This window comes from Leptonychotes weddellii, chromosome 4 (assembly GCF_054177405.1).
Source record: "Leptonychotes weddellii isolate Sample4059 chromosome 4, ASM5417740v2, whole genome shotgun sequence".
NCBI lineage: Eukaryota > Metazoa > Chordata > Mammalia > Carnivora > Phocidae > Leptonychotes > Leptonychotes weddellii.
The window spans coordinates 93,267,163-93,295,130 of NC_138372.1; the positions used below are offsets into that span (position 1 = coordinate 93,267,163).

The window sequence follows — 27,968 nt, forward strand, 5'->3', positions numbered from 1 at the left end:
CCTGTACTTGACAGCTGGTGCCGGTCTGTACGAGAACAGCTCCGAGCCGGGGCAGAACAGGATCCTGCTTTAGAGCCTTGCTCAGTGTTAACATTATCAGATGTATCTGAGTAGTCCTGTGCGGCTTTCTGAGGATGGTGGAATCTGATTTGATTTGAAGACTTGGTATAATATAAATGTGTGGGGGCACGGGATGGGATGCCAAGGAGGAAACTCGCAGAAGCGGAGATGAATATGGTTTGTATTTTGTTGATTCATCGCATCATTGAACAAATACCCATTGTGTAGCTTAAAGAGGAATAAGAAGTCATTCTTCCTTCCCTCAATGTGTAGTCTAATGGGGGAAGCAGACACCATTTTTTTTAAAAAGTATATTACAGTGTGAGAAGTGTAACACTCGAGGTATGAGTGAAGTCGTAGGCAGAAGGCTGTAATGAGGTGGGGCTCAGTGGGTGACAAGGCAGCCAGGGCACTGCAGGCACAAGGGACAGCAAGTGCAAAGGCTCCTTAGGAAGCACAACGCATAAGCCAGTGTGAAAGGGCAGATGAAGAGTGATGGGAAATCGGGTAGTTAGACAGATAGAGATCATATCATGAGGGCACTTAGAGGACATGCTATGGAATTTGGGCTTTATTCAGAGGACAGGGCAATCAGTAAAAGTTTTCAGGGGAAATGACCTACCACATCTGCATTTTGCAAAGATAATAGTAACAGTGTCTGATATTATTTGGGCAGGGCCAACTGTGGTTTATAAGCCTCAACCTCATAATAACCTTTATCATCTCCAGAGAGATATACAAACTTGCCCAAGTTCCCTCCAGGAGTAAGGAGCAGACGAAGCTTTTCTGTCTCACCCCTATATGCTGCTACCTCTCTGAGTGCAGTATGGAAGGGATCGGAAGGCAAGAGGCAGAGCTATAGTCAGAATAAAAGCTAATAAGACCAGAACTAAAACAGTGGGGTAGGAGTGTAGAGAAAGAGACGGAGTCAAAATTATTTAAGAAGTAGGCTCTCCGGGGCACTGTGAGTGATTTGACGTGGGGAGAAAAGTGGGGAAGGGCTAGAATGACCCCCAGGTTTCTGCTTCCACAACTGTGTTTCTTGTGGGGCCATCCCCGGGGGGAGGAACTATAGGAAGTAAGGGAGGCGGGTATGGAGGCAATGGGTGAGGCAGCTGTGGGACACCCAGTGAAGACCCCAGTGGGTGGGGTGTAGACAGGTGTCAGGAGCCAGGCAGGGCTGGATCAAGAGACAAGCAATCTGTCAGACTGGCCGGACGGGCAGGGCTGATTAGACTGTAGAGAGCCCCAATGACAGGATAACATATGGATTCGAGTTTGAAGGCAGTAAGGAGTCACTGAGGCCCTTTGATTAGGGAAGCAACATGGTCAGTAACAGCTTTTTAAATGTCAAGCCTCGAACGAAAATATCCAAGAACTAAAACAGAACTGATTTCTAGCCTCCGTTCCACTCCGTGGTGAAAGTAACACATCAGGAAGAAGCAGCCAGCACTCCTGATGCTCGGGCTGGAGACCAAGCGCCCTGGGGCTCAGCAAGGACTGGGGAAGGAGCTGGAACTCGGCCGATGTCACCGTCCACGTGGCGCTCCTGAGACATCAGCGTTCCCAGGTCTGCAGGCCTGCTCCTCGAGGCTCCCAGCCACATGCCACTCATGAGAACTGTGAGGGCCTCCTGGTCTCTCCTGGTAGAAGGCCAGAAGGGGCCCAACTCCTCTCTTTGTTTGTCTTGTTCCTGGTACCCCCTGGCGACTGAAAGGTAAAGGATGAAAGGAGATGTTGGGCAATGAGATGGAGTGGCAAATATTATCTTGAGATACTAACCTGCCACATAATAAAAATCAGGTTTTGGGAAAACCAGTTCACAACATTGGGCAGGGTCTAGTAGAGTGAGGAGAGGCCAGAGGAAACAGGGAGACCACTTGAGAGACCACCGTGGTCATGTGGTGATGCATGGGCCATATGTCGTTACTCTTGAACAAGACAGGTATGAGCCGCGTGGGTCCACTTATATGCAATGAGGACAGTACAGAACGATAAATGTATTTTCTCTTCCTTATGATGTTCTAAAGAACATTGTCTTTTCTCTAGCTTACTTTATCGTAAGAACACAGCGTATAATACATATAACATACAAAATATGTATTAATCAACTGTCTATGGTATCAGTAAGTCTTCTGGCCAACAGTAGGCTTTTGGGGGGAGTCAAAAGTTATACTTGGATTTTTGACTGTGCAGAGGCTTGTTGCCCCTAACCCCCATGCTGTTCAAGGCTCAACTCTGATTTATACTGGGCTTTCCCCCTCTCATTTGAACCTCACGGGGATTCTGTCTGTTGGTCTTATGATCCACATTTCATAGATAAGGCAAAGAAGAGAAGTTAAACAGATTAGACAAAACCACCTTGTAGGCTTAAAACCTTGGTCTTGTGTTGAGAACCTTTAAGAGAAGGAGCATCCCTTGTGCATTCACCACCCATGCACATCCCACAGCATCAACTTCTCAGGGTGTGTGATGCCTAAACATCAGAGACTAAAGGTGCCTGTGGAGACTCTATCTTGAGAGAAGATCCCACTGGGAAACAAGGCTGCAAGCCTGAAAGCATTCCTCTGGGCTTTGGAAGGGACTTCCCACAGAGAGCTGCTTCCTGCACAGCCTTCCGCAGGGCCCCGTGAAACTTCCCTGTTGAGGCTCCTTGTACAGCCCGCTCCGACAACCATGCTCTGATCCGTGCTGAACAAGTCCCGGGTACACACTGTCAGAATCTAAGAGGCAGGTGTGGCTCCCCGACGCTTTGAATAGGAACTTGTTCAAATCATGTCGCCTCTCCACGCATAGTTTTTCAAAGGAGTGGTTTATAATTTCTCATCTGCAGCAGGAGTGAGGGGGTGGATTGGGAGGAGGAAGGAGGGCGTACTGATGGGGGAGGCAGGGAAAGAGACACCTTCCTGGATCAGAGCAGCAAAGATCAAAGGAGAGGGGTGATCCTCGCTTCTGGAGATGAGAGGCTGGGAGAGAATGCCTGAGTAGGTAAAGGAGAGAAAGAAATGAGATGTGGCAGGTGGAGCCCTCTCTAGAGAGAACCAGAAGAGGTTTCTATTTCCCCACAGGAGTCTGGTATTCAAGGCTCCCTGACCCTGCCCTCAGCCTCTGCAGCCACCTCCACTTCCTCCAAGCTACCACTTCTGGTCCCCACCCTTCCTGGCCTTCCTCCCCGACAGCACCCTCGCCTCCTTTCCTTCTATGGTTTATGCATTCCTACCCCCATACATCCACTCACCTGGGTTGCCCTTCCTGGATGGCCCCCTACCCTTCACTCTCTGTCATTGATCAGAATCAAATTTAAGGGGCACCTGAGTGGCTCAGTCATTAAGCGTCTGCCTTCGGCTCAGGTCATGATCCCAGGGTCCTGGGATCGAGCCCCACATCTGGCTCTCTGCTCCTCAGGAAGCCTGCTTCTCCCTCTCCCACTCCCCCTGCTTGTGTTCCCTCTCTCACTGTGTCTCTGTCAAATAAATAAATAAAATCTTTAAAAAAAAAAAATCAAGTTTAAATGCCGAGTGCCCTGTAAGTTTGACCTGAACCTCAAGCCCCGATTCCCCATTACCTACCCCATGCTTCTCAGACTCTAGCCCATATCAGAATCATGGGCTGGGGGCGTAGCTTTTTAAAACAGAGTGCTGGGACCCCCAGTTCTGGATTCAGCAGGGCTAGGATGGGACGGACCTGAGAATTTACATTGCTAGCAAATTCCTAAGTGATGCTGATGCTGTGGTCTGAAGAACACTAATCTATACCATTCATGTAGGTTTAATCATGCACTGCCCTGAATTGATATCTTAATTCAGTGTGTATATCCTGTCTCCCAGATGAAACTGAATAGTTCAAAGGTAGTAGTAAGTACTTGACTGTATCCTACCCCCCACCCTACCCCCACCCCCGTAGTACCTAGCTGGCATTTTCTGAGCAGGTACCCAAACCCAGTATAATTTATTAATTGGTGTGAAGGGTTAGTATTGATTTCAGATAAAATTATGAAATAGACAGGTTGTCCACAGGAACCTCCCATGTTCCCCTCTTCCTTTGCTTGACCAATTTCTGTGCCACTCACTCTTCCTCCTCCAGGCTGAACCAGACCCCCGCTGAGCAGGGAGCCCAGGCAGATGCTTAACGACTGAGCCACCCAGGCGCCCCTATTTTAATCTTATCTTAAGATGAGGGGAACTTGGGGCGCCTGGGTGGCTCAGTTGTTAAGCATCATTAAGTGTCGTTAAGGTCGTTAAGCTCGTTAAGCGTCTGCCTTGGGCTCAGGTCATGATCCTCGAGTCCTGGGATAGAGCCCAGCGTCAGGCTCCCTGCTCCGCAGAAGCCTGTTTCTCCCTCTCCCACCCCCCCTGGCTTGTGTTCCCTCTCGCTGTCTCTCTCTGTCAAATAAGTAAATAAAATCTTTAAAAAAAAAAAAGATGAGGGGAACTTGAGCTTACATAAATACTGATGGAAAGAAGCAGTGGAGAGGCAGGATGATGGTATGGAAAGAGTATGATGGACAGAGGGGGAGGGGGACCTAGAGTAGGAGAAGGATTGGCACAGACGGGGACTCCTTTCTCACTAGAGATGGAAAAAGGAAAGAAGGGGTTTAGATGCGGGAACAATGAGCCTTTGGGTTCTAGGTGACTCCTTACTCTCACATCTTATGATTCTATGAAATTAAATTGCCACAAGGTCAGTGGCTTCATGTGTCACCTCTCCTTGGCCAAACTTTATTTATTTACTTTTTTAAGATTTTATTTTTAAGTAATCTCTACACCGAATGGAGGGCTTGAACTCACAACCCCAAGATCAAGAGATACACACTCTACTGATGGAGTCAGCCAGGCCCTCCAACCTCTCCTTGGCCAAGCTTTAACTCAAAGAAATGAATCTTTCATGAGAGACTCTCAGGCCATTGGAGGCCTGCCAGTGGGGCAGTGGGGCCTTCCGCGGGTCTGGAACACCTATTGTCCTGTCCCTAAGATGGAACTAGAAGAGCAGGGCAAATATGTCCAATGTGACAACATAAGGTCTAGATTAAGGTCACAGTGCTAAGTGCATGCTGGAACCAGATTTAGAACTCTCTTCCACCTGACCCCAGAAGCCACCTGGTCCACCCATCTACACTCATTCATTCTCTGACCACCTATGATGGCAAGTGGGAGAAATATTAAGACAACTTTTCCTGGGGCGCCTGGGTGGCTCAGTCGTTAAGCGTCTGCCTTCGGCTCAGGTCATGATCCCAGGGTCCCGGGATCGAGCCCCGCGTCGGGCTCCCTGCTCTGCGGGAAGCCTGCTTCTCCCTCTCCCACTCCCCCTGCTTGTGTTCCCTCTCTCACTGTGTCTCTCTCTGTCAAATAAATAAATAAAATCTTTAAAAAAAATAAAAAACATGTCAAACTCTTTCTGGTGTATTCTGGGCAGTAGGGATAGAGAGGGCATTTCAGTATAAGAATTGGCAATGGGTGCACCTGGGTGGCTCGGTCGGTTGGGCATCTGCTTTTGGCTCAGGTCATGATCCCAGGACCCTTGGCTGGAGCCCCACGTCGGGTTCCCTGCTCAGTGGGAAGCCTGCTTCTCCCTCTCCCACTCCCCTTGCTTGTGTTCCCTCTCTCGCTGTGTCTCTCTCTCAAATAAATAAATAAAATCTTAAAAAAAAAAAAAAAAGACAACTTTTCCTAGCCCTTAGCATGGAGACTTGGGATGCCATGCTCCATCCCAGATCTGCTCAGCCCCAGCCCACCTCTGGGAAACACCTATTGGTGAGAGAAGTAATATCAGCAATTATAACAAGTTAGCAAAGGCCTCCTCAACTAAATTAGCATGCCAACTGCCTGGTACATTGCAGGAAGAGGCCAGTAAATGTAAGTTACCACCATCTTCCTCCTCCTTCCTCCTACTCATCACCACCACTGCCGTCCTCATCATCATCACTATGTGTCTGGGAACCATGCTATGGACTTACTATTTATTTATTTTTAAAGTATGTTTTTCCTAATTACAAAAGTAATAGATGGACAGTGTTAAAAAGTTCTAACAAGAGACGCATAACATAAGAAGTGCAAATATGCTGTGCTGAGAAGAGGGGAAGCGCTGGGCTCAGATTGCCTGTGTTTACATTAGGGCTTTACTGATGCTAGCTGTGTGGTCCCGGACATGTTGCTTAACTCTTCTGTGTCTCAGTTTCTTGATTTGTTAAGTGAGGGCAATAATAGTTCTTATATCATCGAGTTCTTAGGAAGTTTTTTTAAAATTAATTTGAGAGAGAGAGAATGTGTTGGAGTGGTGGTGGGAGGGGCAGAGGGAAAGAGAGAGAATCCTCAAGCAGATTCCCTGCTGAGCGCGGAGCCCGACACGGGGCTTGATCCCACAGATCCCTCAGATCATGATCTGAGCCAGAATCAAGAGTTGGACGCTTAGCCGACTGAGCCACCCAGGTGCCCCAGGAAATTTAAATAAGACAATATATACATAAAGCACTGAGCACCATGCTCGGCACATAGTAAGCAGTCAATATAAGGTGGTTGTTATTGATACTACTATTGTTGCTGTTCTGTAAATAAAGTTTCCCATAATTCATATCTCAGAAGAAGCCAATATTGATAGCTCTTTACATATTTTTTCAGGTTTCGTTTCTATCTCTATCTCTCTATGATATGGGGTCCAAAATATGTATACTATTTCACATCTTTGTTCACATGACAAATATTCTAGATGATTCTCAAAACAGTCCTACAAAGTACATATTGATAACACCATTATAAATGGATATTTGATATACCCTCTCTGAAAGTGGCATCTTCACATCCCAAATGTTCAAAGGAAACCTCTGGAGCCTGGAATGTAAGGTATAGTTCAGCAACCTTTTTCTGCAAAGGGCCAGATAGAAATAGTCTGAATTTTGCAGACCATATGGTTTCTATTGCAACTACTTAACTCCACAGTTACAGTATGAAAGCAACTGTAGACCATATGTGAAGGAATAAGGGTGACTGTGTTCCTATAAAACTTTATTTGTGGAGACCAAAATTTGAATTTCATATAATTTTCACATGCCATGAAATATTTTTCTTCTTTTAATTTTTTCCAACCATTATTTTATTTTATTCTATGTTAAAGATTTATTTATGTATTTATTCTAGAGAGACAGAGAACATGAGCTGGGGGGGGTGGGGGCAGGCAGAGGGAGAGGGAGAGAATCTCAAGTAGACTCTGCGCTGAGTGTGGAGCCCGACACGGGGCTGGATCTCACAACCCTGAAGTCATGACCTGAGTCAGACGCTTAACTGACTGTGCCACCCAGGTGGCCCCAAGCATTATTTAAAAATGTAAAAACCATTCTTAGATTGCAAGCTATACCATACAAAAATGCAAAGGGTTGAATATGGCCCTTGCGTGGGTCATAGGGAGCACACTAGCTTGCCATCCTGGAGTGTGTTTGAAAATTAGAGAGCCAGTGAAGTGTAGAAGTAATACCTTAATGTGCACTTCCTACCTTCTCAGTAGGAAGGACCTTTTCCTCTGATCAAAATGCATTATCCCACCAAATCTGTAAAATCCTACTCAAGGTTTAGATCACACACTGCATCCTCTGTGAAACCTGCCCAAAATTCCTCTGAAGAAATAAATGCTTGTTTCCTCCCCAGATTCTCTTCACACTTCTTTTATAGTACTACGTACGTACTTTTCACCTACCAGAATCCCTACTAGGCCTCAAACCCCTTGCGAGTTCAATTGATTTGATGTGCATCCGGAACAAGTTCACTGCTTGGCACCTAAGAAGGGTTGAACTAAGTTACTGAGCTTCACTCTCTCCACTGGGCCAAGAAAGAGAAACCCATTAGAGCTAGTCTAGCGGGGAGGGATTAAGAGGGGTAACTTAGAATCAGGAACATCTTAAGGAACTGAATTCAGGAAGCCTCCACCAGAGCAGCAGCCATGGTTTGGAAAGCAGACAACCAAGGACTCTCTCTCTCTCTCTCTCTCTCTCTCTCTCTCAGGCCATGTGGACTCTCATCTCTACCTCTCCAAGGAGGTTGATTTCATTACTTTTTTTTTTTTTTTTTTTTTTTACCTCAGGAATTCTCTCAGTTCAAGGGCTAAGAGAGATCAACTCCTTCTGTTAAGTCCTAATTAAATTTCGGGGAGACACAACGTCATTGGCCAGGGACGTTGGTTGCATAGTATAAACACAGGTGTTAGAGCTTCTCTGAGCAGGTAGCTGAGGGCTTCTTCTCCGTGAATGGAACGAATGTGTTGGGCAGGTACCTCAAATGCATACACTACCTGGGTGCCTGGCTAGCCCGTTCGGTAGAGCGCGCGACTCTTGATCTCAGGGTCATGAGTTCAAGCCCCACGCTGGGCCTACTTAAAAAAAAAATTGCCTGTGATCCCCGCTGGTTTCCTTTATCTCAGGATGGCTGGTGTTGTGGTTACTCGTAAGCGTCTGTCTCTTTTCCTCTATCTAGACGGCGCACTCCTTTAGAAGGGAGACAGTCACACTCGTTTTGGTGGCGCCAGTCCAAGTGCAGTGTTTTGCACACAACAGGTAATAGCAAATGCTTATTGAATTGAACTGAAAATACCACCTTCTATTCGGTCTTTACTGCATCTTTCATCTTTATGAAAGGTACACATTCCATTGCTAAGCAAAAGACATGTGGCATAAAAGATAAATTTCCTTTTCCTGGCTTCAGTATTTTTTTATTAAATTGTCTTTAGCTCAGATAATTGCATTATTTCCATTCCAGGTTTTCAGAGGTCAAACAACCTCAGGTCCAGATGTACTATGAATGCAACTATAATAGTTGCAGTGCAATTATCTCCTTCCAGCTCTGCAGGGCGGAACAACTCAAACTCTGGAGCCAGGCTAGTAAGAAATCCTTTTATATGTCCCCGTCTCAGAGTCAGCCCGAAGGGAACTCACGGCCACTTGGAGCAGAGCATTACGCAGCTGTGGCTGGTGGCCCAGGTAGCTGCTGCCCGGGCTGGCTTCTAAGCAGGCCCCAGAGCAGCTGAGTGCCTCAGATCATACCTGAGTCCCTCTGCCATGAACCAAGGCCAGTGAAGCCCAGCTTCCAGGGTCGGTCAGCGGAGGCAGTCCTTTCCTGTCTGTCTGTGTAACTGCTGGAGAGTTTCTCTCCAGCGTGATTACAGCCCCTCTGATCTGCCCCCTCGGGGAAGAAGTTGGCTCATTGTTTACCAAAACCCGTTGCTCCCACTGCTAGATCTGCTGCCTCTTTCTGTTCTGATGAGCTGCAAGCTTCATACAGGAGCAGACCTCAGGGCAGGGGCACTATAGATAAAGCCCTCGGCAAATGCACCCTGTTCCATTTGCGCCTTCCTTGCCTGGGCTAACATTGATTCCTCAGGCCTTTCTCGGGCCCTTCTAATCTCCCGTCCAACGGGACAAAGTGGCTCATCTGTCTCACAGACATGCCAGTTGTATTATGACACATACACTTTGTTCCTGACAGACACTCTACGACCTGCAGAGTTGGGGTGCTTACTAATGCCGATCCGGGCCCATCTTTCCCCCAGAGGACTGTGAGTGAGGGCACGCACATGGGTGCCGCATCTCCCCGCGACAAGCACACGACTTCCAGTTATCATCAGTTAACCCACTTAAAAGACAGTTATAAACAAGAATCAAACACAATATGAACTGAAGCAAATCTCTGACTATCCTTCATCATTTAATTAGGGTCCGCTAAAAGCATGCACAGGTCCTTTGCAACAGTTAGAGCATTTTCAGAAAGTTGCCTGGGAAAAAAATAAGATGAAATCACTGTGCTTTAAAAATGGCGTGTTAAAAAATAAGTGGTGTGTTAGGACCATGGGGCATTGACTCTGGTGGCCACTTCCGGAATGGTTATCTTTGGAACCTCCCCACATGGAGCCCATTCTTCTGATTTATTGTCATTTAGATTGAAGGAAGAAGCTGTATTCACTCATTCCGTAGGAGAGAGATCTCTGTTCCTCACTACGTGATGATCTGTTTCTACCTGCCGTCTCTCACTGGAGCTCAGTAATGTGAATCTCTTGTTAATATATATTTTTAAACTTAAGTTGTGCTCCCTGAAATATTTTTTGCCTGTAAAATGGAAGTTCTCGATTTTCTGCACGCCTCTTAAAGTTTAGGGGGAAGCATCCTCCCGCCTGTGGATTTCCTGCATGCTTTGCTCTTTCTCCCATACTGTACCTGTTGGCCACTTAATGTCTTCTTTGATCTGAAGCTCAGCTGAGAAGAGAAGATGAAATTTAGACTAATAATCTTTAAGTTCTAAAACACAAGTCTGCTATACTGCTTTTCTGAGATGCTTGTACTCTACTCCGGATTACTTTGAGGGATCTTTTCAAGCAGTGTTTTTAAATAATAACATCATCTCTCTAAGATGTCCTGTATGGAAAATATTTTCTTTGAGTGTTTATGTTTACAGACTAACAGTTCACGTTGGGAAGCTAATAAAGGTAAAGTAAATGATGATGCAATTAGTATGTCCTTTCAATTACCTGCGGTTCAGAAAAATCAATGGCAAGATAGACAATATAAAAGAACAGTAAAGAGCAGGGGTTCTGGGTCAAACAGAACCGCATTCAGACACCTTATATTTATGAGCTCTGTGACCTTGGGCAAAGCACTTAATCTCACCAAGTCTGTGAAATTAGAACAAATATCACATCTAATGTTTGTTGATTACATTTCATGTGCTGGGCACTGTGCTAATCATGTCACATGCATTCATTACCTCATTTCATCCTCAAAATAATCCCATGAGGAACACACTATTAATATCCTCATTTTGCAAATGAAGAAACTGAGACTCAGAAAGGTGGAGTAATTTGTCCAAAATCACGGAGTGATTGTAACTCACTGTAACTCAATACCATGCCTTTCTGGCTCTAGAGACCAAGTACATAAGCACACCGCATTGTGTTGCCATAGCGGTAACTCTTCTTATAGGTGAGTTGTGACAATTAAATGAGATACTACATGTAAAGAGCATGCCCGACACAGAGCAGCGCTCTTCTCATCACAACTTTTTACCTATTATCGGCTAAAATTTGTATAGTGCTTTACTCTTTATAAAGCCCGTTGTCACAGGAACTCATTACTTCATGATACCGTGTGAAGTATCATAAAACTGTGGCTCAGAAAGGTTAAAAGACTTGACCAAGTTCAGTTAGGTTATAAGTACATCACATCGGGACTCATAGCTTTTCATTCCAGAACCCAGTAACTTCACCCTGCCTTTTAAGCATGGGGGCGGGGAGAGGTAGCTATATTTTTATGTCATGTAATTTATTTAATTTATTATTAGGAGAAGTGGCTATTTTCAGATCAGGTGAGTTCTAATCTTACCTGCCTCTAAATTGCTGCTTTATCTTCCTAATTCTTGAAACTTGGTTCTTGATTTTCTCCTTGATTCTCTCCTTCACATCAGACAATTCACCTTCCAGAAATGTGGAGGAGAGAGAAACCTCTTTTGTCTGACTCCCACATTTTTTCCCACAGTTAAATATGTACAGGTAGATAGATGTCAAATTATGAATGGGCTGGGTTTTTTAACATTAATTTGTAAGTCAGGTGTCTGGATGGCTGAGCATCTTTCCCTCATAATAATCATGTTTTAAATGGAAATAAGCCCCACAGTGACCCCAAAGGAAGCTACTGTGAGCACTTGCCAGATGCAGGGAAAGGGGAATGTGGAGGACGATGAAGCCAGGGTCCTTCTTCCTTTATTTTTAAAATTTTTTAAAAGATTTTATTTATTTATTTGACAGAGAGAGAGAGAGAGAGAGAGGGAACACAAGCAGGGGGAATGGGAGAGGGAGAAGCAGGCTTCCCGCTGAGCAGGGAGCCCAATGCAGGGCTCGATCCCAGGACCCTGGGATCATAACCTGAGCCGAAGGCAGACGCTTGACGACTAAGCCACCCAGGCGTCCCTATTTTTTAATTTTTATTATTTTTTTAAGATTTCATTTTTAAGAATCTCTACGCCCAACGTGGGGCTCAAACTTACAACCCTGGGATCAAGAGTTGCATGCTCCACCGACTGAACCAGCCAGGTGCCCCGGTCCTTTTTCCTTTAAATCCAGACTTGTCCCAATACAATTTTGAAGCTATTTGCCTTTATTATGTCCCCACCTTCTCATAGTTGGTGCCCCCTTATCTTCCCTTGCTCTAAGCAACCCCCAAATCAGGCCTGCCTGTCACCAAGTCTCTTCTCAATTCTAAAACTATCTATTCGCTTCCCCTTTCCACTTCACTCTCTAACCTAAATGGCCATTTGATATGAATTAGGTATTCGGAGGAAAGTAGCTTAATGAAATAATTCACACTAATGTATGAGTGGCTGATTTTCCTTATCCCCTCTAGAGGCGTTTGCTTTTTAAAAAGACTGTTAATATTCCAAGTGAATTTGTCATTGTTGGGGATTCCAGCAGCGAAACAAAATAAAGTGAAAAACAGCTATTACGTGGAAGGCGTTTTGGAAGAGACGTGCCATAATTTGGGTAGACCAGCCCAACGAGGGTCTTTCTTGCTCCATCCCTTTATGTCACGACCCTCTCCGGCAAACATACGCACGCACGTACCCAAACACACATCTCATCAGCTCCCTTGGCTTTTAGTCTTTTCCTCATCAACTGGACACTTACCAGGATGATAGCATTTTAGGGCTGGAGAGGGTGCTAGATCTAATGGCTTCAGCTCATTTTATAAATGAGGAAACAAAGCTTGGCCAGAAGAGCCTGGTTCACATCCCTGTGAGTGGTAGAATAGCACTGGAATCCGGGTCTACCCGACAATTCAGGACATTTTCTTCCATACGCCACACTTAGCATTCAGAATCTCGTGCCATAAACTGAGAAACACTCAGGCAATAATCCTGTTCACTCATCTACTTGGATTTTCTTTTCTTCGCTCTTTGGACTTGGCAGGCGGAAGCCATCAGTACCAGAGGCAAGAGAGTCTGACCTGGTGCTCCCACCAACATGTTCTGACCCAGAGGCTGGGGATGTGCTGTCCTCTGCCAGGTGGGACTGTGGAGGGATTAGAGAATTGGGGCTGTTTGGGGGCCTGGCACAGGCTTTCTTCTTCATTAGCCCCTCCCGGAGATGCCATGTGAAGACACTAGCTTTATTGTTGCCCCTCTCTTTTCTCTCTCACCGAGCATTTCGCTTTTCACTCTAAGGATCCGAAGGGCGTCTCACTCCCTTCTGCTACTGCACAGCGCGCACCACCGAGGGGTGGGGGGCATGGGCTCTGGAGAGGCAGGCTGCCTGGGGCCACATCTCAGTCAGCACTTCCTGCCTGAGTGAGCTTGGCACTTTACCAAACCTCTGTGTCTTAGCTTCTTCATCCAGAAAATGGGAGCAATAACAGTTTATACCTTACGGGGTTGATTAACAGATGGAGGAGCTTCATAAATGTCACCTGCTGTCATCACCATCATTATCATCCACACCTTGTGGGGGGTTTTAGTGTGTGCTTTTATTATTTTTTTAGGAAGGGAAGTCTTCCTGGCCTCAGCCACCTTTCTCCATTGCCCAGCAATCTGCAAATCGTGTGGTCATTAAAGGTTAAGTTGACCCTTCATGCAATTTTTGCCTAAAAGGCCTCATTGTGTATAGTGAGTCACCATCACTTAGAACTGGACGGTGGGTCAGTAGTCTATTAAGGGGAGGTCAGAAGGTCCCCTGGCTCAAAGTGAGAGAGCCAAACCCAACCCTTGGGTACAGAAAAAAACAATGCGTTTGTATGGCTGAGTGGGGTGCTGTGGAGAACCCGAGCTAGGCGGGCCAGAGGACGTAAGGTGGTGGGGTAAATGCTGGGGCTTTGGAATCACACAGATCTGAGTCTGATTTGAGCTCCACCCCTACCTTGCTGTGGGACCTCAGGGAAGTTATTTAACCTCTCTGTGCCTTATTTTTTAGCATCTGTAAATGGAGACGGTCTTAATAGAAATGACTTCATGGCACAAATGCTTGGGAACGTGCTAAAAATTAAGTAAGTACGCAATCAAGAGTTGTTAATATTCTCACGATCAGCATGAATGAGAGTTGGGACAGACAGTTATAGGGATCAGCCGTAATGGAGAAGCAAACTAAGGGGTAGAGGCAGCAGGAGCAAGGATGTGTCTTTGATGTGGTGACTTTTAGGTAGTGACAAGCCAGTTAGCTAGTATTAAGTGTAAAAGTCATAATTTATTCCTTACTCCACCCCTATGAAGGAGTGAGTGATGTGTGTTCACATAATTTGCATTTTGTAGAAGATTCTGAGAAACAGACTATAAGCCACCTTCCTGCAAGAATACAGATCTGGTTTAGCTCCAGTTAGGAGCTCAGCTTCCCTTCAGCTCCTGCGGGTAGAGGGCCAACTTCCTGGCCTAGGCAGGGGAGACCTTGTGAGGTCTGTGACTCCACAACATGCTAAAAATATGAATGTCACATCATCATCCTGTCGTTCTTCTTGATCTCAATTGGCCCTCCTGATTCCATGCCATCTGCAAATTTGCACATCCTTTGTGCTCCTTTTCGCTCACATTTTATGCCTGCCTTTGCTATCTCATTTTCCCCCCGCATGTTTCAATCTCTGGGCTTCCATTTTTCTTCTTCCTTTTTAAATGCAGTGTGGGGTTTTTTTTTCCCCCTCTCTCTCTCTCTCTCTTCCCTCCTTTACACCCCCACCTTCCTCCTCCCTCCACACCAATCAAATTCCTGCTTGCTTCATGCCATATTCATTGTCCTACCTCATTCCCCCTCATTCCTAGAAAACAGCTCACCCACCCTCCCCCCTGCGATTCACAGTGCCCACCCTCCATAAATTCCAGCCGCCTGGCAATCAGTAACTTTACATCACACTTCACAGCTCCCAGAGTTTACACTACTTGTTACTACTCTCTTTGCTACTGCTCTCTAGGGTTTCTGGAGAGAAAAAATCCACTTTAAAAATATCCTGGGTACAAGTTGAACCCACAGTTAAAGTTTACTCGCACATTTACACATTTCATGGTTTTATTTTAACTAGTAGCTCAGGTCTATGTTCAATTATGCAGGGAAGCAAGACTGGATCCTTCGGGAACCAGTTTTTCTCTACTATAGAGAAGAAAGGCACCTCACCATTCAACAGAAACCCCCGGGCTGGGTCCACCTACGCTCTTATCTCCCCACTCCCCCAACCTCAAGCTGATGGGACCTTGGTGTTTCATTTGTGGTCATTTATTTCACTCTCCCTGGAGCTCAGGCTGCCTCCCAGTGTGTGTCTGTGTGCACACGTGTGTGGCCACTGCTGTTTTTCCAAAGGGCTCACCTCTCTTCTGCCATTTTACCAGGACACAGGAGGCTCTCCCGCTCTCCCGCTCCCTCTCTCTTTCTCTCCCTGCCCCCAACTCAGCCTAGGCTTTTTCCTGTCTCTTAACTCCACCAGTGCAGCAACTAGCTGAGCTGCTTGCGTGAGAGAGAGAGAGAGGAGAGAGAGAGAGAGAGAGAGAGAGAGAGTGCTCGTGTGTGTGTGTGTGTGTGTGTGTGTGTGTGTGTGTGTGTGTGTCTGCGTGCGCAGCTAGGCCAAGCCTGCAAGCCTGCCTGTCACTGGAGAGTTTTAGTTTGCATTCAGAAGAAAGGAGGAGGGGAGACAAGGGGGGAGGAGGAAAAGGTGGAGGGGGAGGAGTGGGGGGGGCACCGAGAAGGGAGGGAGAATGTCTTGTTTGTGGCTTGTCAGCAATTGCTTGAGACAAGCTTCCATGTGTGAAAGCTACTTGGCATGAATGCCTGGGCCGTACCAAGTGTCACCGCAGCAAGAGGGGGAGTCAGAAGAAAAACAGATCAGACCAGAGCAGACAATAGGCCCCTAAAGTGTTCCCCCTAAGTTGCTTTGATGTTGTCCTAGTGTCTTGATACCAGGAGGCCAGGGATTGCAGGAAAAGGGTCTTTTTTGTCTTCATTCACTTTCCCCCCTCAGTTTCTGAAATGATTCTCCAGAATTTCTCCTCATAAAAAAGGTAAGAGCCCTAACAATTCCTTCTTCTGTGGCAGGCTCGTTCGCCCGTGCCTGGAAGTGGGGGTCTCATTCCTGCGCTGCTCAGGAGGAGCGCTGGGGTCCTGCCGTTGGAGCTCTCGCCTTGCCCCTGCAAGTCTTGCAAGGCGCGCGGGGCTGGGGATGGCCCCTCTTTCTAGGGAACCCCAGTAACACGATCTGTGCCTCTGGGTTGGTGGGGGAGAAGGGGTGGATGGAGAGGGCTGGGAGGAGGGTCTGAGGGTGGAGGTGTGAGGGGAAAAAGAGAGAGAGAGGGAGAGAGGGAGAGAGGAAGAGAGAGGGAAGCCTGAAAGAGGGAGAGAAGGGCAGAGCCCTCGTTCAGAGCAGCCCAGCCTGGAGCCCAAGGAGGCCTTGCAAGCTTGGAGCGGTGGTTCTCAGGCTGAGCAAGGGCCGGCTGGGGCTCTGCTGAGTGCTTGCAGAGACTGCATCGAGCTCCGTGTGTGCGAGGGTGTGTGTGTGTGTGTGTGTGTGTGTGTGTGGACTTCCCCCACACTGCCCTGGCGCGCCTTGTGAAGGGGAGGAACCCCAGTCCTTATCACCCGAGCCCAGACTCCCGAGGCAGAGCAGCAAGGCAGGCGAGGTGGGAGAGCAAGAGAACTCTGCCGCAAGACAATCCAGAAACTTTTCCAGTCTCAGGGATTTCTCTGGTGGTAGATACTGTAAAGGAGCTGTGGGAGAGGGGTTGGGAGGGGGGTGCCTCAGTTTCCCTGTCTGTACAATCCAAAGAGCTGAGAGGGGATGCTGCATGTCTCTGCCTGGGATTTGGTGAAACAGAACAGATCGTCAGGTCTAAAAGGCATGGAGAAATCTTGAAGCTAGAAACACTGTGGAATCACCAAGTAGAAGTGTTATCATTATTCTTGGTCATCATCATCATCATCATCAAACCATCATTAAAGACACCCTGAGACAAAAAAAAAAAAAAACCCAAAACCGGGGAACACAGATCAAGTGTCTGAGCATTTCTAAGGAAACAAAAAGCCTTTTTCCACCTGTTGGCTTCTGTCCTTTTCTCTTGTGTCTTTTCGTTAGATTTATTGGCCGATTTGTACAGAGAATGGGGTGGGAGGGGTTGGGTTTTCCCCTTTCCTCCTCCCTTGTACATATTTTGTTTAAAAGAAGGTCAATGTAAGATGCTTGAGAGAGAAAATGTGCCTCCTGTTATAGTAGTTTATTCAAGACCTTGTGTTTCCTGGTGCTGGCAGGGCTTCTAGACACATCTGTAAACTCTACCTCGGAGGTTAAAGATTTTTATTGTGGCTTTTAGAGATTAAATGAGATTTATTTACAATTGCTGTTTATCAGAGAGTAAATATCCCACTGTGTGTGTGAGGGTAAGAATGTGAAGGCTGTTTACTCACTGGTGGTTTTGTGGATAAAACCTTTTGCTTTTTAAAGTGACATCTTGAGAGGTGGGAATAGAAGGCTAAAATCAGTGCCTAATACTCATCTTTAAATTTTTTTTAAAGAAAAAAAATGTCTGCTTATTTTCTTGAACTGTGGATTTCCTTTCTTCTCTTCTTACACGGCGATTGCTTCAAGGCTTTCAGTTGTAGCTCTCTTTGAATTCTCTGGGGGAATTTCGCTTTCTTACCTAATTCGAGGTTTTCTGTGACTCTGCTAGGTGTCCAAAAAAATCTGCAAAAGTCTAGGAGGCTGTGTCTCCTTCCATTCTACCTGCAAATGTTTATCATACTGACTCCCTGTGAAGCTAGAGATTGAAGCAAGGGGCCAGCCCTGGTGGAGAATATTTATGTTCTTCCCTTGGAGGCCTGGAGAACCTGACTTCTGGGTGTGAGAAAGGATGAAGGAAAGATATTAATTGGCCTGGATCTGGCAAGAATCACCCTCCACACACACACACACACACACATAATGTTTTGTGGGAATAGAACTGAACTTCGTATTTTAAAACTTAATTTTTTCCCCTACTTTTAAGCATATCTTACCATGGTTTGTCTTTGGCAAGATTTCAGGTTCCGGATATCTTCCTAAAATGTTAGAATTTCAGAACAGCAAGGGACAAGAAAGGTTATTCATCAAGTTCTAAATGAGGACACTGAAGCCCTGGAAAGATCAGCAGTGACCTGAGGGGCTCAGTGAGGCATCTGGACCACACCCTGGGGTTCGGAGTGCCCTGAGGGCTGTCTCGCCAGCAACCTTACCTGGCCGCCACGCTTGATCTTGTACAGCCCAGCACTTGGGCCTGCCAGAAGGACAGGCAGCTTTTGGAACCTGCTTGCTGTGCCGGAAGATAGCAGTACATCCAGCCCTGCTCATGGCACATGGAGCAAACAGGGCCACCGCGCGTCACAGCGTGAGTGCGCGTGAATTCATTCCTGTGTTCACTTGTTGATTCAAGTAATACTGTAGGGGGCATTAACTAGGCACCAGGCACCGTGCTGGGCGCTGAGGACACAGGAAAAACTAAGGCAGATGCGCCCTTGCTCTCAGGGAGCGTGTAGTCTTGGTGGTGTAATCAACATTAACCACATGGTTAAATTGGCAATTATGATAACGATAACTTATACTGAACAGCATGCAGACACTATAATAGGGCAGAGCATAAAGTTGTACAAGTAATTGCCCTAAATTTGTAACTGGACATAAGCTAGCTGTCCTTTTCCCTTGCCTGAGTTCTCCCCCCAGCCAACTCCCATTCCAGTGGAGGCATTCCTATTCATAGAGCGGCCCAGTGTTTCCAAAGACAGTAAAAAGCACCCCCCTTCTTCACACAATGCAACAGAGACACAAGTAGTATCTATTAACGCTTGTACTATTAACTAACTCCCCACTCCTTGTGAGTTGGTCCCTGGAGCAGTCATCTCCGTGGTTCACATCAGCTCTAGCCTCTGCACACTGTGAAACTCTACTGGGCATTGCAAAAGACATGTGGTTAGTGAGGCTCTTGTCTCATTTCACTTACTCCTTAGTTTCCCCAGTTGATATGGAACACTCAGCTGCAGGAAACTCCACCGTTATCACGGTCATCTTGAAATTCCAAAGACAATAGTGTAATGAAATGGCTTTTTCCAATTCCTCCTAACAAGGGCACATGTTTATAAAGGGAACAAAATTTTACAGCCTCTTCATCTTACCATAGTCCCATCTTGGTTGGGTTGTTAAAATCTTACCGGTTTGATCTCCCAAAGTAGGAGCATCCCCCATCCCCATTTTGGTCTTGGGTGGAAAGAACGTATGGTGGAAATGCCCGTCGTTTCCATGCAAGCAGACTGTGTTCACGCTTGTATCACCATTTTCTACATTGTGTGTTTCTCTAGTACTCAGAGGAGGGTTGTCTTCAGTGGTGTCAATCTATCTTTTTTTTTTTAGACTAATTTAGTAGTTTAAAAGGAAGACAGACATGCCCACCCACACATAAATCATTGGTTTGGTGCCTATACTTTGGGAACCTACACAAGTCGTGTGATGAGCAAAATACGAGTCATTTCTATGCACCCAACGTTGTTACGCAGTGAAGTACCAGCTGGCCTACGTTGTAGTGACAGCCCTACCCAGAGCTTGCCATCGTCATCTGCATTTGGCACCTGTGGCCACTGCCTTCTCCTGTGAGCCGTATGACTTCATTTGCAAGTATTTGATCACTTCCGACACACTCTGCCCGCCCCGCAATGTGTTACTCACTGGGGCGCTGCCTCTGGGGGAGGTAATCTGAGTCGGCTCCGGCTTCCGAAGAGTAATCTAAAGAGAGGAGTGAGCCAAGTGGGGAGCTAAGATGTGGATAAAACAAGGATCTGGTTGAGGAAGAAATTTAACAGAACTGGGGAGCTAGACAGCAGTGATCAGGTCATCCCTAACTCTAGGGGAGTAAAAATGAAGATTGATCACGTTTTAAAAGGTGCATGATGTGGGTTCTGCATGTAAATAAGAGTGTGAGAGCCCCTAGTCCTGCCGAAGGTTAAAACCAACACAACATGTGGGACATTCTCCAGACTTCTTTATTACAAATACTGCTTTTGCCTGCAGCTCTAGTGAAGGGAATTTGTGTGTGTGTGTGTGTGTGTGTGTGTGTGTGTGTGTGTCCCAAGAGACATAAATATAAGATGTAAAATGGAAATCTTCTCCATTTCTTTTAAGCCTTGACATTTTAATGCACTTTAAAATATCTGCTCAGTCCTCTCTTATAATAGCCCTGTGAATTAAGTAATACCGTTATCCTTCTGTTATATTTGAGTAAGGTTATGTGACTCACCCAAGGACTCACAAGAAAATAAGGGGCAGGATGGCTTGCTGATTAAATGTCCCTGTTAGGCCAAATCTCTTCAAGAGATGAGAAGCAAAGAAGTGAGGCAGTCACCATTGATATTCCAGCCAAATTTACTTCCTTTCTTTAAAGACTTCAGATTTAGAATGTTGATTTAAAAAGAAGAGTCCCCGGGGCGCCTGGGTGGCTCAGTTGGTTAAGCGACTGCCTTCGGCTCAGGTCATGATCCTGGAGTCCCTGGATCGAGTCCCGCATCGGGCTCCCTGCTCGGCAGGGAGTCTGCTTCTCCCTCTCCCACTCCCCATTTGTGTTCCCTCTCTCGCTGTGTCTTTCTCTGTCAAATAAATAAAAAAAATCTTTAAAAAAAAAATAAAAAAAAAAGAAGAGTCCCCAATTCTAATTGAATCATTACGTGTTTTATACAAGTGCATTGGATCAGCTTCTGGTTTTGGTTTTGCCATTCTGTGACCTAGGACTCCCCATTCTGCTCCTCTGTACCCCTGTAAGAATGAGGGGCTGGGCTACCTCACTTCTGTTTCCTTCCTGTTATTCTGTATTTCTCTAATTCTGTGAATAGAATGTTCCATGGATCTGGTCTTTTGATCACCTTATACAAAGCCCAATTCGAGAACTGTGGTTCCCAAAGGGGAGATGTTGTGAGTTTTGTGGATATAATGGCATTCATTCCTATATATCCTAACTATGTTGACATTTTGAAGTGAAAAGCACAATAGGCAAAAGTGGGGTTTTAATTTATGGATTTGAAGAGAATTGGCCAGTCAGCATGCAGGCACATGTGCAAGGGGACTAAAGAACCATTTTCAAAAGAATAGGCTGTTTTGAATGCACATCTTCATGTATAATAAGTATGAATTCAAAATGGATGGGCCCTGGGTACATCTCTTAGCTTCACTGTTCTTACTGCTTTCTCATAGAAATTGTGCTATTCCTTTTTGTACTGTGGGCTTACATATTGTTTTGAGGGTGCAAGGGACCAGTTTAAGCAACTGTAGTGCTGATGATACATGCTATGTGTTAAACACTATGCTTTGGGGGATGACAGGGCTACTGACGATCTTTATGATACGCAGCTCCTGAAGGATATTGCCGAAGACTTGCTGATATGATGTGTGATATATATATATGTAATATACCTTCAGGATGTGAGTGATAAACTGCTTCTGAAACGTGGCCAGGAGTGAGACAGACAGGTTGGAGAGTGAATGATGTTTTTATTAAGCATGTTTTGTATGAGTAATTCCAAGCACTATTCACTTGAAACTGGTTAAATCTTTGAAAAGATACCATTTTAAAATTTCACGTGGTAGCTCTTAATGTAATTTTCAGAATCCAGAGTAAGATCTTCTACCATGTTTTACTAATATCATCTGGCTTATAGCAAGGGAGACAAATTGAAGGCTGCTTTGAGATTAGCAAACCACTGACTTTCTTTGAATTGGTCTTATTTCTGTCTGCAAAAAAAAAAGTATGTAAGATATAATTACTTTATAACTGGAGGAGGGAATTTGGAAGACCATATATAATAATTTTTTGACTTATACTATTCCTTTATTCTTGGTTGCTTAAAATTCCTGTCATTGGATATCTTGCTTAACTTCATAAAATCCTAAGAAGTAACTACACAAGAGCAATATATTGACTTTATAGATGGGAAAACATGAACAGGTTTGTGAAATGATATACCAGCAAGTTTTTTTGAACATAAGAATATATTCTATAGAAATATGTGAAATGTGGTTATTGGTGAGTGCCAAACTTACAGGAAAAGAAAAGCATGTTCTATATATGCTATATATTGTTGCTAATCTAACTTTTAATGATCTAAGTAATTATCAAAAGTATTTTTATGTTGTGTGTTAACTATACTAGAATTAAAATAAAAAACTTTAAAAAAAAGTATTTTTATGTTATTCACTTAAAGATTCAAAATGCCTCTAATCAAAAGCTTTGGACAATTCACAGTGCTCACCATAGCACTGTGAATTGTGCAAGACTGTTGAATCACAGATCTGTACCTTTGAAACAAATAATGCAATATATGTTAAGAAAAAAAAAAAAAGAAGATAGCAGGAGGGGAAGAATGAAGGGGGGGAATCGGAGAGGGAGACAAACCAGGAGAGACGATGGACTCTGAAAAACAAACTGAGGGTTCTAGAGGGGAGGGGGGTGGGAGGATGGGTTAGCCTGGTGATGGGTATTAAAGAGGGCACGTTCTGCATGGAGCACTGGGTGTTGTGCACCAACAATGAATCATGGAACACTACATCTAAAACTAATGATGTAATGTGTGGGGATTAACATAATAAAAAAATTCTCAGGAAAAAAAAAAGCTTTGAGAACTTTAGTAATTTCCATGAAAACCATAATCATTCTTTTCCTTGAAAAATAAATACACAAACTCAAAATTAACAGTAATGGCAGCTGAAAGAAGCCAAGCCATCATTTGCTTGGAGGAGAAACTTGGGAACCTTGAGGTCGCTTTATCTTGTCTAATACTAGATACACTGGACTTTCTGTTATCATTGGGGCTTGTGTAGTTAGTGTATGGTTGAGGAGAAAAATTTTGCTTAAGGTGTGTGAATAAGGAACTTTTTGAATGTGGGTCAAGGGCATACTTGCCTTTTCTAAAGATGCCTGGATTGGTAGTTTATTGTATAGAAGTCCATGATATACTGGCGTGTTAAAGTCAACCATAGTCTTTTTTTAAAGATTTTATTTTTATTTCTTTATTTGACACACACACACACACACACACACAGAGGGATCACAAGTAGGCAGAGCGGCAGGCAGAGGGAGAGGGAGAAGCAGGCTTCCCGCAGAGCAGGGAGCCCGATGCGGGACTCAATCCCAGGACCCTGGGATCATGACCTGAGCTGAAGGCAGACGCTTAACCGACTGAGCCTCCCAGGCGCCCCTAAGTCAACCATAGTCTAAAGAATGCAGGGTTTTAGCATCTGTGCTAATGCCCGGGCTTCTACCTTTGCTTGGACATCCTTCTGTCTCATCTTTTCCAAGCCATCTCCTGCTGCTCCTTCAAGACTTATCCTGGGCATTTCTTCTGGGAAGCTTCTTAGACCCTATCTCTGTTCCTCCACCTCCTGGGCTGGGCGAATGCTTATGTGGCCCTTACCACACGGTGCTGCAATTGGCTGCCTCCTGCTCTGGGCTGTAGCTCCTTCAAGGTTTGGGACCGTCTTTAGTTTTTGTACGCCCACGGCCTAGCACAGGGTGAAACAGAGCAGGTGGTTAATAATTGCTGTCAAGTGAATAAACAGCTCACATTGAAATGTAGCTTATTAAGAAATTTAACTAAATACAAAAAGAATGACAGGTAAAAATCTCAAATTACACAACCTTATGTCCCACGTTAAAAAAGGAAATTTCTTCTGTTAAGATATTCACCCTTCTCCCCCTTTGCAAAGAGTAAATCCTACATACAAAGTATTTTGAATATCCCTGAGTCTTTCCTTCTCGTATGCTCGGATTTTCTCCCCTAAAACTTCTAAGTCCTCTTTCTCATTCTTGGGCCTTGTGGTTCCTGTATCTAAGAGTGTATTTTTTATGTCAGAGGATCATGGGTGATAAATGAGTGGTGAAGTTTGCGTTGATATTTAGGTAGTGGCTGAATAGGAGAAGTTTCTTCTACCTCAGAAACAGGGAAAATAAAGACATCTTTGAGAGAGTCTGGACTATCAGAGGGTAGGATGGTGAATGCCTGTCTTCAGGAGTCTGCAGCTGTGACCCACCTGAAACAAAGAAGGGGACAATACAATTGAATCTTCATTTTCTAAAAAAGGTTTTAAGTGCTGACCCCTCTAGAAAAGGCCTTCTGGTTGCAAAGAACTGACTCACTGTGGTTTCCTCCAGGAAAGCGGCATTCACTGTGAGGATGCTCACAGATGGAACCTGAAATTAGAACTGGAAGTCTTTCAGGTCCCGAGGTAGCTCTAGGAGCAACCTCTTCTGCTATATCAAACTTGTTCTCTCACTGTGTGTTGCTTTACTTGGGCTCCTTTGGCTACGTGCTGGTTTGGTCTTCTAGCTGGGCTCTGAGTAACCTCTCTCAATCTCAAAGCCTTTGCTTACACCTGGTGTTGCTTCTTTGACTTGCCAAGACTGCCATGTCCAGAACCCTACCCTCTCCACCCTCCTCCCTTTGTTTCTTCTTCATGTCTTCTTTCCTTACATCCTTTCATTTGTAATTTCCCCTGATAATTCCTTCATTCTCTCAGATTTTCCTAATTCAGATACCCAAGAAAGAATCCAATAACCCAACTCCTCTTTTCATTGCCATTCTTCTAGGTCCCTAACCAGCCTTGCCCAAGGGTCAGACATACACCTCGAGCCCAGGGGGGTGTGGGCGGTGGTGGAGGGGTTGTTACTTGGTATAAAACTGGGTTGCCTTTTAGTAGGAACTATGGAAGGGCATCTTCCCTTTCATGTAGGTGGCAACAAATGTATTTGACATATCTAATATAAGTCCATTATGGAAATATAAGAAATTAAGGATAACCAGATTATTAAAAATTAAAATGTTTCATGGTTGACACTTATATAACAGAGATATGAAGACTGTGGGAACAAATAGCAAATTTATAACCAGCAAAGAAATTAGGAGAGGGAAATGTGTTAGATTTAGTTCTTAGATGAGTGACATCATTTCATGCATTTATGAAAAAGCAGGAGTGTGTGAATAGTGAAAGTGAGAATATATTTTCTCAGGTCCCCGGAGGCTGGTTTAAAAAGCAAGCATAATCCCCAAACTGGGGACCAGGATGGGGATAAATAGGAATACTAAGCTTCTTAGGGAGTCTCTGCTTATTCTTCCCGCCTGTATTTTCTTTCTCTGCTTCCTATTCTGTTCTTGATCCCTGTTTAGCTTCTGGAACAGTCTGTCATGAACTAGTGATGTGACCTTGGGCTGGTTATTTATTCTCTCTGAAACTCAATTTACTCATCTGTAAAATAGGGATAATGATTATTATTTCAATAGCTTATTATAAGAGTTAAATTAGATGGCATAATATATTTAAAGTGACTGGTACACATTACCTAGGACGTAAGAGGTGCTCAGTCAATTGTAGCAATTATTCTAGCACACAGGAAGGAAGGAAACATTGACTGAACAATGTGTGGGGTAAAATTTTGCTTGCTATATCATGTATTTCATGTAAGAATCCTGCAGGACTTGTATTATTATTTCTACTTTATGAACAAGGCTACAATGTTAGTACTTACTTGAGTATGTGCTAAGTGCAGAACACTGAGTTGAACCCTTTCAGGTGTTGTCTTATTTAAACCAAGCTATGTGCTATTTATGTTTTCATCTCATAGTTAAGGAAACTGAGGTCTAGAGAGTTTAACTTGCCCAAAGCCATACAACTAGTAAGTGACAATCAGAACTTGTGTGTAAGACTGTGGGAACTTAGGTCTGGCTCACTCCAAAGTTTTCCAAAGTCACGTAGTGGATGAATGAGAATGTGACTGTATCAAGATCCGGGTCTTGTGTTGGACAGTGCTTTTGTAGTTCACTACCAGAGGTCCACACTGACTGAACGACAGATAGCGGTAGGCACACGTGTGCTCATGCGGCATCTGAATCTGAATGCCATGACTAGACAGACAAGGGCAAATTTTGGAAAGGGTACAAAGAAAAAAATTTTAATAATTACAATACATAAAAAATAGGGGCTCTTAGACCGGATGAAATGATTTAACAAGACATGTTGAATGTCTACTCTGTGTCAGGCAATGAAAAATGAACTTGGCATTGTGGGAATGCAAGGCAAGTAAGGCTGAATTCCTACCTTTAAGGTTCTTTCCTTCTGGTGGAAAGAGATAGATGTTCACACAACTAATAAAGCTTAGAGCAATGGAGCAAAGAACTGGGGTAGTCAAGAGAGAGAACAGTTAATTTGCTGGCAAAGGGAATGGTGGTAGAAGGCACTGGGGAAAGCTTCATGCAGGAGACAACATTTGCAATGGTCTTTGAGGGGACAAACACAGAAGAACAAGAAGCCTTCTGTAGTTTCCTTCTTCTTCATACCAATGGTTTTATTAAGGGGGTTATGAAGTAGCTAGTTATTGTGGTAATAGATAGGCAGTTAATAGTATTTTCAAAGATTGGGTTCTTTGACCAAATGTGGAGAAATACCTACCCTTATTAATCGTAAGCATATATTTGCATTTTCCTGGCCTGCACTTACATGTGTCTGTATTGAAGGAACCACAAAATGGAATCCTGTTTTCTATGCATTCTAGGTTGAGGATCTATAATTGCCCAGCAATCCAACAAGAACCTACAAGTCCTTCAAGTGGCCCAATGGTACACCAGCATCAGCTTTTGGTTGTATTGCGTGGTGTTAAGTAGTACTAAGGTACTGGCAAGTGGGTCATTTATCCATTTAAAATCTGGATTGGAGATTTTAGTCTGTGACTGGGGGTTCCCAATTTTTCTTACATACAATACCAGGTCTTCTGAAAAAAAAATTGCTTTGTTTTGAGACAGTCCCAATTTAAAACATTCTGCCTTGTCTTCATAAGTATATTCATGATTGGTAATCTATGTGTTCGATTGTTATTTAAGTTGTGAATTAAACTGAGTTTCCATGAGAGGTTACTCATCCTGTTTCAGGAGGCCTGTAGACATCTGCTCACAGATTTTGTCCACTTGAATGAGAATGCACAAACTCATCTTTGCGGTGTAAAGTAGAAACCTAGCCAAGATCCCTTGTTTTGGTTTGGTTCTTTGCTTACGTCCCCTTTTTTCCAAACTGTGTTGATGGACATTATGCTCAACCTCCCTTCAATGCCTGGCTCAAATGTCACTTTCCTCACAAAGTCTTTCTCAGTTCCTAGAGCCTGAGGAATCTCTCCATCCCCATGGTGTCCGTGTTAACTGGTTCTTTTCTTGGCATGATCATAATAGCTATACATGTTCACTATCACAAATCCCTTAATAGGTGGTAAACAAGAAGGTGGGGCTTTAGGTTCAGTTCACCTGTGGATCCCTCTAAACACCCAACAAGGCCCCTTTCCTACAAGTAGTTGGTGCTCAGAGATGTTCACTGAACTAAACTGAATTGAATTCTGGGTTTCATTGGACTGGCTTTGCATATGGTAACGTTGATGTCTGAGCTCTGCTTCCTTTTTGGAAAAGAAAGGTTGCTTTAAAAACAAAAGGCTTTTAGCTGATTTAAGGATGAAAGAAACCATGTAATATAAACAGTAATTGTAATTATTATTAATAAACATCATTAAAATATCATGAACTGATAGAATTACTTCCATGCTTGCTTTTGCTGGCAGGGTGGGCAGGCCCGCTAAACTAACTGGTCTTTTCCATCTGTAATATCTATGATTCTTTGAAATTTTATGTAGACAAGTGCAAGCTAATGTACACTGGAAGGAACAATTGAAACAGCTCATACTCACTGATGGGCTCTGAATTACTCTACTTGTAAGTGCTCAGGAAAAAGATCTCGGATTCATTGTGGATTGCTCAATGGAGACATCTGCTTGCTGTGCCGAGGCAGCCAGAAGAATGAATGAGATATAATAGGCTGTATTAACTTTGAGAATGGGATAAAGAATGATGCAGAAAATAATATAGTGCACATAATTTGGCATTGACTATTT

General features: G+C 44.4%; 1 protein-coding gene and 1 long non-coding RNA gene across 3 annotated transcripts in view; both read left to right on the forward strand.

The window, feature by feature from the left end:
* Positions 1 to 15,789: 15,789 nt before the first annotated feature.
* The window catches only part of LOC145720878 (uncharacterized), a 67,687-nt gene continuing 55,508 nt past the window's right edge, over positions 15,790 to 27,968 (forward strand). The window contains exon 1 of one of the 2 annotated variants that reach the window (XM_081815818.1): positions 15,790 to 16,049. The gene's annotated coding sequence lies outside the window, so the exon portion shown is untranslated. The remainder of the gene's footprint in view (positions 16,050 to 27,968) is intronic. The other variant, XM_081815815.1, reaches the window with a different exon arrangement.
* On the forward strand, positions 22,506 to 27,922 carry LOC145720877 (uncharacterized). The gene is made up of 2 exons (XR_014144127.1): positions 22,506 to 26,707; positions 27,711 to 27,922. It is a non-coding gene; the product is annotated as an uncharacterized LOC145720877 (long non-coding RNA).